The sequence below is a fragment of the Enhydra lutris genome, unplaced genomic scaffold (assembly GCF_002288905.1).
Source record: "Enhydra lutris kenyoni isolate GAN:26980312 unplaced genomic scaffold, ASM228890v2 scaffoldscaffold8, whole genome shotgun sequence".
NCBI lineage: Eukaryota > Metazoa > Chordata > Mammalia > Carnivora > Mustelidae > Enhydra > Enhydra lutris.
Window position 1 is genome coordinate 30,744,512 of NW_019154092.1, and position 12,116 is coordinate 30,756,627.

Genomic DNA, 12,116 nt, shown 5'->3' on the forward strand with positions numbered 1-12,116 from the left:
ATTTTTCACGTGGGCTCGTTCATCATCACAGCTGTTGTCATTGTTACCAGTCATTGACTGAGCACCTTTGTCGCCTTGTGTGACATGTTTTGAGTCTCCTTCAGGTGTAGACACTCTCCCGAGTTACCCAATCCACATGGCAGAAATCAGAAACATCTGGTATCCTGTTTCCAGTTGGCACAGTAGTGATGGAATATCATCGGTCATCAGCGTAATGCATGCTGGTTCCCTTGCATAGAGCTTTTGGACGCCTCCAGTCCAGTATTTCATGCACTGGCAAGAAACTAGATTCCTTGTGGTTAATGTGACTCAGGGCAGCCCCACCTCCCCACACTCCACCTGACGGCTGCGACTTGATGCCATTTGGTCAGTTAGAACCTCTCAGAAACTCTCCCTAAGCCCAAGACACTGCCGGCTACACCTGCCGTGGAACTGCTTTATGAGCCTTTGCAAATCATTCTGTTTTCCTGCCTCACTTTTTCTCTGTCTCTAAAAATGGAGAAGGGCAAAACTCTCCCTTTTTCCCTCCTATAGAAAATGACAGTTGCCTACAGCGTGCTTTCATGCGCCATATTTTAAGACATAGTCTTGAATCCTTTTGAAGTAGAGCACATATGAGTCTTACTTAAGGATGCTTAAGTGAAGACAAGGCAGGGAATGGCACTGGAAATGTTAAAGAATGGTATTGTGTGATCAACATGATCATTTCACAGGTAGTATTTAGGTATCAAAAACTCTGAAGTACTCTTATAAGTTAATAAGTTAGTCTGCCACAGCTTTGTGGATGGGGGCACAAGGCATGAAACTGCATGGTCGGAGACAATGGACTTGATTACACATAGCAACAGTAGTAGCCAGAGTATCAGTATCTGTGCCATTTCTCCAAGCCCCAGTTCCTTCAAGTTGATGCAAATAGGTCCAAGTGATGGCTGCATACCCAGAGAGGAACCTTGAGCTTAGGGACCCCTCATCTTTTATAGTGGGCAGTAAACACATCTTCCCTTTCTCCCAGAGGGAGACCTTATCTTCTTCACAGCAAGCGCTAAACCAGCCAGTCCTTTGCTCCATGGGGAGGCACCATCTGTCTTCCAAGGCCATTCACTATGCACACATCCTCAGAAAGATATCCCAGAGCAAAGACTGTCCATGCCTCTGCTTGTAAGACTGCAGAAACAGGAGAGACCCATGGAGAATTGTTTCCAAGATTGGATTGTAATGGTTTTTAATCAACATTTACAAATTTGCATCTTAAAATCTGTTTAATAGAAACAAAATATTCAGTTTTAGAATAGGAATTAGCTTGTTTGTTCTTACTTGACAAAAAGAAAGTGCATCAGAAGTTACAAGACCCGGTCTGGAGCAGGCCCTGGGGGTGAATGAGCTTGTCTGCATCTGGAGGCGCTAACAGGGAATCTGGAAAGACATCAGTGCCTTTCATCCCAGGTGAGAGCCTTGGGTAAATGCTCCCGGGGACATTCAGGAGGCCTCTAGGTAGGAACATTGAGCATTCTTCAGTCAGTGTGGTACTTTGAATTTCCAGAGTTGTTGACTAAGAACTGAGAAATAACAAAGGTGAATAATTACCCAGTTCCTTGTAGCATTCCTAGCTGTGGTCAGGACCTTGATCAAGCCTCTTGCCATTCCACTTTTCCCTCCAGCACCCCTGCCCCCACTCTACCACCCTGCCCCCACTCTACCACCCCTGATTTTCCTCCACCCACCCCGATAAGGCATTTGTGCCAAATGATACACTGTTTGCAATGTGGCAGGACAATCACACATTGATCTTCCAATCCCTAAAGTATGCTTTTGCAGGAGAACTCCAGGGGTCGGTGACCCTGCAGTGCATCTTATCTGCCTCTGAACATGGCACGAATCTTTATAGCCCTCTGAAGCTGGAACATCCTCTGAGAAAGCTGCCTCTGCCAGATACATTTGGAAGTTCCAGTAGATTCTCGTTGACTCTCTAGATTGGGCAGCTTTTGGTCCCTATGTATTCTCTAGATAATCTCCAGATTCAGCACGTTACTTGGCTCTCATATCTTCTGCATTTCTCATCACTGTTTTCTTATCATTTATCTCAATCTTTCTCGTCATTCTGTTTCAGTCTTCCTACTGACTCTTCTGCCTGTCTGCCTGCCTCCTAAGCGTTGGGATTTTCCAAGGGACCTTTCTCCGAAACCCTCTGTTTTTATGCCTAACTTCTGGCTGTTTTCTCACATCCCCACATGTGATTTTGATCTCCCTACCATTGATGAAAACCACCAGGTCTGCATCTCCAGCCTTGGCCTTCTGGAGCTCAGGACACATGGATCCAACCTCCTTAGACATCAGCATCCGAATGTTCTGCAGACATGTCACACTCAACAGGTGCCCATCAGGGACATTCAGATGGGAGCTGTGCCCATCTTTCACTCATAAACTCCTTACCCTCTCAAACCTATTCATACCTTCCAGTCTTCATCTGGTTTAGACCATCTCTTTTGGCCTAGTCATTTAAGCTGGAAGCATGCATATAATTTTTGACAGCTCCCTCAATGCTCACACCTACGTGCAGTTACCAAGTGTTCATGTGTTCCTTTCTCTCAACTCAACCCTCTTTCCTGTCTCCCCATTGCCTCTGTCTTAACCTTGCTCTTAACCATCTCTCATCTGGACCATTTCAATAGCTTCTAATAGATCTCATATCTTCCAGGTTCTTATTAGCAACCCAACAAAAAAATATATATATATCTGTCTTTAAATAGCTCTAGTGGCTCTCCATTCTCTATAACAACAAGCTCTTATGGGCACTCAAGATTTTGGTTATCCGATCCCTACTACCAGTCTTTTGCCTCCATAGCATCTTCTACATGTTACATTTCATCAGCCCCAAACACTCTTACTACCTGAAAGGTGCTGTGTTTTCTCACGTTTTCTCTGTGCTTAAAAGACCTCTTCCACTGGGTGCCCACTGGGCTCTTAGCCATCTAGTTGAAGGATCTTCTCTAAAGCCTCCTTTGATTCCTCTTATATGTTTCCCTTACATCTTGTGCATACCAGGGATACAGGGCTTAGCTCACTGTATATGTAGTAAATTGTCCCCCCTCCCCCACATCTGTGTGTTAAATTTTCCCCTCTCCCCTGCATCATCTCCCAGAGGAGAGTCCATGCCCACACTCACCTTTGTTATCTCCTAATGCTTGGAGCAGAATAGATATTAGGTAAATGTTTTATGAGCTAGTGAATGAACAAATAGCATGAAAAAAAACCCACTAATGTTTTTTATTTATCTGACAGAGACACAGCGAGAGAGGAACACAAGCAGGGAGAGTGGGAGAGGGAGAAGCAGGCTTCCCACTGAGTGGAGAGCCCAATGCAGGGCTTGATCCTAGGACCTTAGGATCATGACCTGAGCCAAAGGCAGACACTTAACAAATGAGCCACCCAGGCACCCCACAGACACACTTATCTATAGAGACAGCTCTTTACCCTATATGCAGAAATTTACTACATGGGTCGTGATGGAGGACATGTATTTGCCAATATAGACCACTCTCTAAAGACTGAAGGAAGGACAGTGGGTTTAGTGCAGAAAGTGAACTTTTGCAGAGAATTGACATATGTGGGCTATTTCCTTCTGAGGATCTAACCCTAATGGAGGAAGAAAACTCAGAGGATGATTCTTGATAAATTAATAGTTGAGAATGTATTCAACCACATATTAAAATACCCCTTGTTTTAAGTGGATCTTTCTCCATTTTTTTATGAATGAATTTGCTAACAAGTTCAGATAAACTAAGTTATTGACTAAGTGAGTTAGTGACTAGATATAAGTGAAGAAGGGTCAACTGCTTAGGGTGAGAGTTTAAGAGTAAGATTTCTAGTTGTACTCCTGTTCTAGGCCATCTGGTTCTGCCTAGGTGGGGTCAGACTCTGCAGGCAAGAAGAGCTAATATTTTCTTTAGATAATAGTTGTTTAGATCCCATAATATCTCTTGGCTAGACCACTTTATCCTGAAAAATATTTGGGGGAAGATGTTTTTCATATCTGACTTCCTTATGCTTAACACAGTGCCTGGCACATCAGAGATATCAATAAATACTGACAGAGTGAGTGTTGCTGCTAATTACATTAGAACATCTAATTAAAAGTAACTATCTCCTGCTGAGCCGGAAAAAGTGAATTAATAAAAAACCTCAAGTTCAGTCAATTTATTTGCTAGCTGTTATTACTCAGGACTATCCATTTTAATGCTTGTGTAGACTTTCCAAAATAGGTTTTGTTTTGATGTCATTGATATTCTGTCTGGGACCATGACAAGAGCCAGAGGTGCTCTTGAGATGCATTGGCAATTTGGAATTAGACAATGTCTTCAACCTTGAGGAAAGGCTTGCCTTCTTCTTTGCTCTTGTAAGAAAATGAGCATGCAGTTAATCTAGGAACTCCACCAGCCGTACTGGGCATGGAAAGACAAATGAATATTGGAGTTGATCCTGTTCTGATCCTGAAGCAATCCTGAGCCAATCAATGTCTCTCTATCGGATTTTAGGAGAATTTAAGCAAGCTCAAAGGAAGTCTTCGTATGCAGGGGTTGATGTTTGGGGTCATAAGGTTTGAGTTCAAGATAATGATAAAGCAAAAAATAAATAATGATAAAGCACTGATAGAGTACAGATAGAGTAATGATACATGACAAAATAATCTTAAATTGCTTTTTCTTTTTTTTTGTCATTTTCTGTTTATAGTGTGAAATCAAATCTGTCCATTAACCAATATTGCAGTAATTGGACCTGAAACTAGAAACTTCTTTTTTTGTCCTAGATGATAATACAGTGGAATTATATTCTGTACATTTTTAACCAGGTGAACTCCATCAGAAGCATAATCTGGGGACATGGGTCAGGGGAGTGAAGATTACAATCTGAAGAGGGCTTCTGATCCTGTACAATATCCAGCTTGGATGTTGGTTTCCATGTGAGCCCTAACATGGCGGTCGCAGATCTGTTTTTTCTTGAGTCATTCCTAACTTTCATGTGCCTTTTTATAGTATGAACAGTGCGCCATACCAAATGTGATTTTAGAATGTAAGGTTTTGTGTGTCATGGTAATATGGCCCCCTGCTACAAGCCCAGTACTTCTTATGACATTCCACTGAAGCAAAGCGAACACCTTGTTGGAACCCTGAGGGTTGGTATGGTTTCTACAAAATGGTGTCTTCTAAAAGATGCCTACCTTCCTACCTACCTACCTTTCAAAGGTAATTTTGACCCCTTCCGAAGGTAACTTTGGCCACATATGGTTTTCATCTTAAGAGGTGGCTTAGGCTGAGCCTGTTTAGAAAATTTAGCTCTCGATTTTGATAATCATAATAAAAGTGGGCTAAATTTAGAAGACATATGAATTCTCTAGACAGATGGATCAGTATTTTGCACATGATAAAGTGGGTTGTTTGTGTAAAGCTTGAGAGGCTGAGTTTGAGTCCATCCTAATAAACTGTTCCCTTAGGGTCAAGATTCTCGACATAGGATGCTCCCTGCCACCCCACTCCCCCACTCCCTCCAAGAGACATTTGACAGTGTCTGGAGGTATTTTTAGTTGTCACAACTGAGGAGGTGGTGGTGTTGGCCTTTAGTGGGTAGAGGCTAGGAATGCTGCTAAGCACCCTGCAGAACACAGAACAGCCCTCCCACAACCAAGAATTCTCCACCCCAAATATCCATGGTATTAAGGCCAAGAAATCCTGCTCTAGAGTGAATCTGAGTGAACAGCTTAGCATGAACTGGCCCAGCACCAAAGGCGAAGTCTAAAGAATTTTCAAAGTTGTGGGCTTTTCTCTTGGGACCTTTTTCACATTTATGTGATTAAACCACACGTTTAAAGTTGATGGTGTTAGTTATTAGCTCTGAACTGGGGAGGTCCCTGGAATGTACATGATTTGGAGCAACTGTTATAGAATTGGCTGGCCCAGCCCTTGGTTTCGTAAGACCTGCCAGAAAGCCAAGTCCTGGCAGAGTCTTCGAGACACCATCACAGACAGAAATCAATTGAAGCCACCCAAAGACTTATTAAGTTCAGATCTTTCTACCAGCAATTTATCTCTTCAAAGGAAAGTTGCATGATTGGAGTTTCCAACTGGACACTCTGGACTCGGCTGTCAGGGACATGGATGAAAGCAGACCTGGAATGGTCGTGTTATATTTGTGTGTTTGTCTCTTCAGGAATGATTCTGTGCTTCTGCTTTACAGCGTAAGTCACCCACCTCAGAGTGGACCATCGTGATTAATAGCCTAGGCTTTTCAGTCAGTTCTGGTGGGGTTCAAATCCCAGCTCTGCTTGTCGGTGAGGCTGGGAGGAGATGAACACTCAGAGGGTGCCTGAAGGCCGCCAGTGAAGGGACAGTTCCTGGAGGTGTGGGGAATATCACAGGACCATCAAGAAGCCCCCAGAGATGAACAGCACTGCTCCCACCTCCAGGCCTGGAGGAACTTGGTCATGCCTGGGACTCAGCAAGAGCCGTAGCCTTGGGGAGGAGAGCACAAGGCAGAAATGGTGACCTGACCACTTCTGCCAGACTGAGGCCGCACGTAAAGAGAGTGGAGGCATAAACACACCAGCCTCTCCTTCCTCCCTCCTGTGCTGCTACTTCTCTGTGAAAGTGAGAGGGAGTCAGCCCCCCAGGGCACAGAGCAGAGCAGACAGCGGGTCTGGAGAAGCAGCTGTGAACAGCCAGCCCATAGTGTAGCCTGGACAAGTTGCTTAACCTCTCTGGACAGGTGTCCTCCCTTCTCATATGGGGACAATAATCTTCATATTGCTGGTGCAAGGACTCCATGGAGAGGTGTGTATGCAGTTCCTGGGACGCACCAGTGTGTAGAAGGCTCTTGGTACCCAGTATGCAGGGCCTGATGTCCAGCGAGATTTTCCAGACCAGATGAGGAGTTGGTGATGGGCTTTTGGAGGGACAAAGAGAACTAGCTATTAGAAGTCGTCCTCTGCCTTGGCTGAATTCCTCAGGGCCTGCTCTCTCTCCTCTCCCTCACAGTTCTGTGATCTGCATGAGGGAAGCCCCAGCATCTGACTGGGCCCTCTTTTATATTCTCTCAACAAAAGCAGTAAAGTTTTCCCTCTTTCCCTCTGGTTCTTATGTTGATGGTTGCCCATCCTGATCCCACGTCTAGCCTCTCTGTCCTGTAAAGTCTGTTTTCTTTGGATAAAGCATTCCCCTCTGTGGCCATGTTTGGGTTACAGGCCCATCCCCAATATGGCAACAACCAGGTTCCTTGTTACTTCTTTCTGAATATACTGTGGATCTCTTCCTTTCAGTGATTTCTTCCACATTACCTAGATTATCCATTTCTACATCCCTTTATGCAGTTTAATTTTAATTTCTTTCTCCTTTTTCTCCTCTCTGCACTCCAACCTTAAAATTTAGTTTAAAGCCCTTTGAATCAGGTCAGTGCAGGTTCTGGCCAAATACATTTTTCTGGCCTTTGCTAAGTGCGTTCTGGCAATGCCGGGATCCCATCAGTCTGCTCGCTTAGGATGTGGTCCAGGAAGACAGGTCCCGGTTTTGGATGCCTTTTATGCTGCCAGGCATTTCTTGCCATGTCCTCCTTTCTGTACTCATGCCTCCTGTGGGAAGGACTACCTGGCCCCTGGCTCAGGAACTTCTCGCAACTCCTCTTCTCTTAAGCGCAGGCCCAGAGATCAGGCAGACTCTTACGCCCTTCCTCTGTCCAAGGTGATGGGCGGGCATGGCTGGTGATGGAAAAGCTGGGTTTGGGGGGTGGCTGGCAGCTCGTGACTTGAAGGTTTGGTTAATTGTGGTCACTTCTGAGCCTGCGCCAAAGGCAGGGCTTCAAGGTCTTTAGAGGCGTGCGCTTGGGCGTGGATGCCCTGCCCGGCACCATGGCCTTCACTCTTCCCTCCCCAGCCTTGCTCTCTGACGGCAGTGTGAGGGGCCTCCCCACAGAGGGGTTGTGCTCATTTAGGAGACTGTTCATGTGAGGGGTGCTCAGTTGTAGTCCTCAGAGGGAGACAACACCCCATGCTCTCCTCAGATGCTGACAGGCTACCTCCACCAGTGACTCTCTGGATTGGAACAGCTTCCCGTTGGCGCCATGTTTTTAATCATCATCGTGCGTTGAGCCCCAGTGTCTGGCATTCACCTCTCCCGGCTCAGTCTCTGTCTGCAGGGCTTGCTTCCTGGGCTGTGCGCTCCACACAAATGAGGCGCTTCTCCCATAGCCCCAGGCATGTGCCAGCCATCTCAGTAGCAGGAGTTGCTTGCCTGTCCCTACCTACAGCCACCATCACTGCCCTCAGTGTGACATCCCGGATCCTCACCCTGCCCCGCAAGGCCTACAGCCGGAGCTCTGGTGCGCGCAGCTTGCGTTCCTCCAGCATGCCCGTCTCTTCGTCTCTGTACATGCTTCTCCCTCTGCCCAGAACATTCTCACGTCCACTCTTCCCCCTCTCAACTCATTTTCCTCCTTGGAGACCCTGCTTAAATGTCACTTTGGCACAGCAACTTACCTTCCTTCTTAGGCCTTGCTAAAGTCCCTTGTCATACCTTCCCCCCACCGCCTCCACTGGCCACCATGCTTTTGCTTTTAGAGCATTGTCACATGGATAGACATGTTTAACTGTCTCAGGGTGAGCCAAGGGGCTGAGATTCCCATGTTCATTGGTGATAGGGCTTTCCTACCTTTGCCATGCAAAGGCCATGGCCAGGCACGTACGGGCTCTTTGCTCCTCTATAATCCCTATGATGACAAGCACTGGGTCTGTCGCTTGTGTCACTCATGTATCCCTGTGTCTTTCATCACCAACACTGTTGTTGGGCCACAGAAAGGTTCATTAAATATGAGGGTTGGCAGTAGGGGGGAAGTTGTGAGCAGTTTCCACCCCTAGGTGTTGACAAATGTCTTAGCTGTCTTGGGGCTGTTCCTGAAGACTCATAAGATACAGTCATCCTGCTTCCTGGGCACTCTGTGAAGGGAGATGATACTTTTTCCCCATGTCTGCTCAGAGCAGGGCAACCTGGCAGAGGGTAGTGACTCAAGGAATGGAGGGGTGTGTATGGAGGGGCCATGAGAGAGGACCTGATGAGGGAGAATGGGAGAGGGGAACAGAAATGTTCTGGAACTTGGGGTGCAGTCTCAGCTTCCTGGGCATCAGTGAAGACTTTGTGAGCAGATGTTGCCCTGCTGGGGGCTCGCGGACACTGGAGGAAGGTCAGGTCAGGTCTCAGGCCTCGGGGACCTTTTGCCTTATCATTCCTGTGTTTGGTTAATGCAGCTGCAGAAGGGCTGTGCCGTGGGTCCTGGCTGCTCCTTCCAGGGACCCCCTGTCACTTGTTATCCAGTGCCCTCTCTTGCGTGGCTGGCGACATACTACTGTGATCCCCATGGATAGGTTTTTATGTCCCTTTTCCCTAGCCGAGGAGCGAGCCCTCGGAAAGCCGGGATGCATGTTCTGTCAGTGACAGGGGTGCTGCCTGGCGTGTGCGGGACGGGTGTCGTCAGGAAGGAGCCACATGTGTTTGCTCTCGCACCACCGCCCTCTAGCTGTGCTGGTTTTGCTCGACTCACGTGTGTGTGACTATTATTTGTCCATCGCTAGGACAACCTCATGTGCCACAGATTTGCAGTCAGGCCTGGTGGTGCTGAGTCTGCATTCTGGTCGGGGGTGGTTTAGGAGACGGCCGCCTCCCCAGCAGCGGGGCATGGAGAAATCAGCCAGTGCGGCTCGCACACAGAAGTGACTCCACGAAGTGGGGTCCTAGCATAGGGGGGCTGAGGTTTCTAAGTGTTTTAGCCACAAGACTGGGTGGCTCTCTGGCACGTGCGTGACTGTTACCGGTAGTACCTGTGCTCCTCAGGGGCCGGAGTCGCTGCTTCAGTGGAAGGAAACGGGATGGCGGCGTGCACGTGGGCTGAAGTCAAACCGCCACCACACGTGGGTCTTTCCTACTTTGTGGGCCCAGTCTCCTGGGGATGGAGAGTAGACACAGGCTTCTGGCAACCCACCGCACCCGTCTCCCCATCACTGACAAAACCACATGGAGGCACCCTAGCCTGTGTTCACCATATGCTGACCAGTTAAAACTCAGATGCCTGCCACATGCTAGACGGTTGGAAACACATTTGGGTTTTGATGTGGCTATTCTGATGTGAGTGTGTGCGAGGACATATGCCTTCTGTCAACCCAAGGATGACAGTGGTATTGGTAACACGGCGCTTCTGCCGTACTCGTAAAGGAAGGGGTGTTTGTAGCTCCTCGATAAATACTTCACTATCAGAGGAAGAAGAAATCACCAGAAAATTTCCTTTAATACCAAAGGGCATTTTTCCCGAGGTTGTATTCACACTTTCCCTGTACTCTGTTCAGTCTTTGTTTTTGAGGAAGAGGGTCCGCTGGTACCATGCTTTGGTAGGTGGGCTCAAGGTGTATGCCCTATGGCTTCCTCCTGCTGCTACCAGGGAGCACATTTCGGCCTGGAAACCTTGTCCTCGTATCACCAGTTCTTGGGGACAGCCAGCAGGGATAGCCAGTAGACAGTGGAGGGCCTTTGCTGCCCCAGCCTGCTTCCTCCAGTCTCCCAGGGAAGCAGGTTCCTGTACTAGACTAGAAAATATACAACCCGTCATGAAGCCTCGAGCAGGCAGGAGGGAGAGGATTTCTGACCTCTACACTCAGTTCCTACCTGAAGGACACTGAAGAGACTCTCCTGGAGGAGTCATTTTTCCTTTGATGGTTGGAAGTTGCCCAAGGACATAAGGAGAAGCTGACGTTGCACCTTCCCCAATTCCCTCTTTCTCAGAGGAAGGCAACCTGAGAGCAGATAAGGAGTGGGGGAAAGGACCCAGGGAGTCCTGGCAGAATGACTTCTGGCTGGGAAGTAGAGGGCAGCTGGGCTCTCTGCCCAGTGAGGCCTGAGCAGTCCTCTCCCATAGGAATGGCACCGCCTGGCCTGCTGGGGGGTCTGTTCTGGAAATTCCACTGCCAGCCGCCCCCACTCACCTGAGCCAGCAGGTTGCCTCCACAGGGAGTGCCCTGATCTGCTTGTTCTCCTGGGGTCTTCTGAGGTCTGGGCAGGTTCCTTACAGTTCCTATCCTGTGCAGATCCTGCTGAATTTCTGTATTTGTGTAGCATATGCTTGGGGCTTGAGCACATACTCTTGGGATACACTGTCCCGATTCCAGCAATGTGGTTTTGCCCATCCCGAGGGTCACACTCTCAAGAGTGACCTGTCTCCCTCTGGACTTCACATGTGGCAGCCGGTTCAGAACTTCTTGTGTTCTTTGTCATTTTGCTACTCCTATACAGTGCATAGCTGAGAATTTTGCTCAGGAAAACCATGCAAAGCCATACTATGCCACTTTCCTGTTCCCTAGAGGATGTCCCACACAGGAACGGGAACATCATACCTTGCTGTGAGCATCAAATCTCCAGTCCTGATAGGTTTATAAATAATTCTGTGCCCATGAGAGGTTCTCCCGAACAACTTTCCAAATCATGGGCTAATCAAATTATGAGTAAACCTAATTCAAGCGAAGGGCATCATTCCTCATTGGTTTGGCCACCGATAAAACACGGGGCTGCTCCTGGTGTGTAACAAATTACCGCAAACCACAATTCAAATTAGACCCATTCATTATCTCACAGTTTCCGTAGGTCAGAAGTCCAGCAGGATTCAACTGGTTCTCAGTGCTGGGGCTCATGGGGCCCCTCTCAAGCTGTGGCTGGCCTGTCCCTTACTGGGAGTCTCTGGGAAGAATCCATCTCCGGTTCATTTAGGTTGTTGGCAGAATTCGGTTTCTTGTGCTCTCAGGCCCAAAGTTCCTGTTCTTTATTTTATGTTGGCCAGGAATTGCTCTCTACTGCTAGTGGCCACTCACATTCCTTGTCCGTCGCATCACACCCCCACCCCCATCTTTAAAGCCACATGCTTCTTACCTCTCTGACTTTGTTTTTTTGTTTTTTTTTTTAAGATTTTGTTTATTTATTTATTTGACAGACAGAGATCACGAGTAGGCAGAGAGGCAGGCAGAGAGAGAGGGGAAACAGGCTCCCTGCTGAGCCAAGAGCCTGACATGGGGCTCGATCCCAGGACCCTGGGATCATGAC

The 12,116-nt window shown here is 47.6% G+C and overlaps 1 protein-coding gene across 3 annotated transcripts in view; it reads left to right on the forward strand.

Annotated features, from left to right (window-relative positions):
- LOC111142502 (formin homology 2 domain containing 3) overlaps positions 1–12,116 on the forward strand; it is a 467,037-nt gene that overhangs the window by 387,944 nt on the left and 66,977 nt on the right. The window lies entirely within an intron of this gene.